Here is a 2,529-nt window from a genome sequence, read left to right on the forward strand (position 1 = left end):
ATCATCATCATCATCATCATCATCATCATCATCATCATCATCATCATCATCATCATCATCATCATCATCATCATCATCATCATCATCATCATCATCCACTCTCACCCTGTACCTGAGTATAGGCCACAAACAACAGTTTTTCTTCTACTTCTGTCCTTGGCCAAAAATTCCACCTCAGTCCAGTATGCATCCCATCTTTCCTTTTGGTCGGAATCTAAGCAACTCGTTCATCTCTTTCTTTTTCCTCGTGGATTCCATCTTAAGGCTTGGTCGGAAATATGTAATACCAGTTTTCACAAGGCGTGTTCAATCTATGTCAATTTTCTCTTTTGACTTTTACATCCTCTTTCGGTTGCTTTATTTGCTCCCAGAACCCCCCACCATCCGACTCTCTCTTTCGGGTTGGTGGTAAAAAGATAAGTAAATGCCAGTCCGATTTCATAACTCAGTGGGCGTTTGGGGTCTCCTGGACAGAGTGACAGGGGTTATTTAATGCCTTGTTTTGAAATACATTTGGGTGGGCTGTACGAAAGAGTAATCTCTCAATAGATCAATTATTCATACGACCGCCAAGAATAAGGAACATACAATATATAGCAAGAAGTGGAAGCAAACCGCTGTCGCCGTCACCAGTATTTGTTAGACTCACGTGAATAGAAGATTGTCTATTTGTCTGAGCCACCTTTCTGTCTGTCGGATGTGTCACAACGCGGTGAAATCAGGCGCTTGTCAGTTTTTGGACGTATGGAATTATTGGTATCATCTTATTAAAGCTTGTTCACTGTTATTGCTTTTTATGATACAAGTATTCTTATACATGTAATATCTTTAACAGAAGTCGAATATATTAAATTGCGATTGGAGGAGGCGGGGTTCGCCTGCTGTCAGAGGAAAAGTTAGCGAGCAAATGGACGCCAAAGTTTAGTGACTTAGCTTGATTGTCTTTGGAAATTGCAAATTCACATATTTTGTGCTTTTGATCAACGATTGTCAGTAAAATTCGCTATGTAATGTATTTTAATGAACATGAAAGGTATAGAACCAGGAAAAGAATCAATAGAAAGATTGTTCAGCGGATGAAAAAATATCGGTTTCTTCAATTCCATTACTTCTCCCAGCACCTTATTTCTCCACGATGCCACGCAAACAGTGGGGTGGAGCACCGTGTCCATGTGAATGTTATGACAAAACAATCCTTTCCTGACGGATGAGTCACCCGCTGTCGCATAGCGCTGACCTCCCCTGGTCCAACTGGAAGTTGGCTAATGACAAGAAGTGTCTCACCGGGGAATTGGCTCACAGCTGCACCCGTTTCCTGAGCTGTCTCCTCTCCAAAGTCTCTGCTCTCTGGAAAATGAGCCACAGCATTTTCTTTTGTAACGAAAAGCCACCGCCCACCTGTACATACGCACATACGTAGGTTGACTGAACTTTTCTCTCCTTTTTTGTGCTTACTTTCGAAAAGCATCTTTGGAGATTGAAAGCAACCGAGGCAAGACAGGATAGAAGAAGAAAGCCACATCATTGGAGATTGAAGGCGAGTGAGGCAATAAAGGATAGAAGAAGAAAACTGTAGCATTGAAGACTGAAGCCAAACGGGGCAGGATGAGATAGAAGAAAACTGTAGCTGTGAAGATTGAAGGCAAACGGGACAATATGGGATAGAAGGAAACCACACCTGTGCACCCGCCAACCACCCACGTTCGCGTGTTCTGACAAAATGTCGGTGCTGGCGAACTGTCAATTGTCATGTCCAGAATAAATATGATTACAACTCTGTGGACTCGGGGTGAGACACACGCTTTTGGCATTGTGTGCATCTGTGGGTTTGTCCCTCTGTGTCTCTTTACCTCTCTCTGTCTCTCTGACTCTCTGTATCTTTGCCTCTCTCTTTCTCTCTGTTTCTCTATGTCGCCACGTCTCTCCCTGTCTCTCCGTCTCTCTCAGTTCTCTGTCTCATCTTGACCTGACAATGGACAATAATTGAAAATCTCTCTGTCCCTCTGTCTCTGTCTCTGTCTCCCTCTGTCTCTTTCTGTCTCTCAGCTTCTCTATCTGTCTGTCTCTTTCTCTCTCTCTCTCTCTCTCTCTCTCTCTCTCTCTCTCTCTTTATTGTTATTGTGTACGAGCGCGCGCCTGATTGTGTGTGTGTGCGTGTGTGTGTGTATGCGTGTGTATGTGTGTGTATCTCTGGTGTATATGTATTTAGAGAGAGAGAGAGAGAGAGAGAGAGAGAGAGACAGATAGACAGAGAGACAGACAGAGAGAGAGAGATAGATAGAGAGAGAGAGAGATAGAGAGAGAAGGGGGGAGGGAGAAAATCGACATCTGTAGTGTAGCACGTAGTCACATTGTTATCGCGAGCAGAAGACCCAAGTTTGACTCCAGAGTGGGGAATATTTTAAAAAATTGAGTACTTCAATCTTTCCACCGGGATGTTGTACCCCTCTCAACTGGTGTTGGGTGTGATAGGCAGGGTCGGAAGGAAGCCCACCTCCTATATTATCCAAATTATGACGGCTGGTGGGG

This window comes from Aplysia californica, unplaced genomic scaffold (genome assembly GCF_000002075.1).
Source record: "Aplysia californica isolate F4 #8 unplaced genomic scaffold, AplCal3.0 scaffold00139, whole genome shotgun sequence".
NCBI classification, from domain to species: domain Eukaryota; kingdom Metazoa; phylum Mollusca; class Gastropoda; order Aplysiida; family Aplysiidae; genus Aplysia; species Aplysia californica.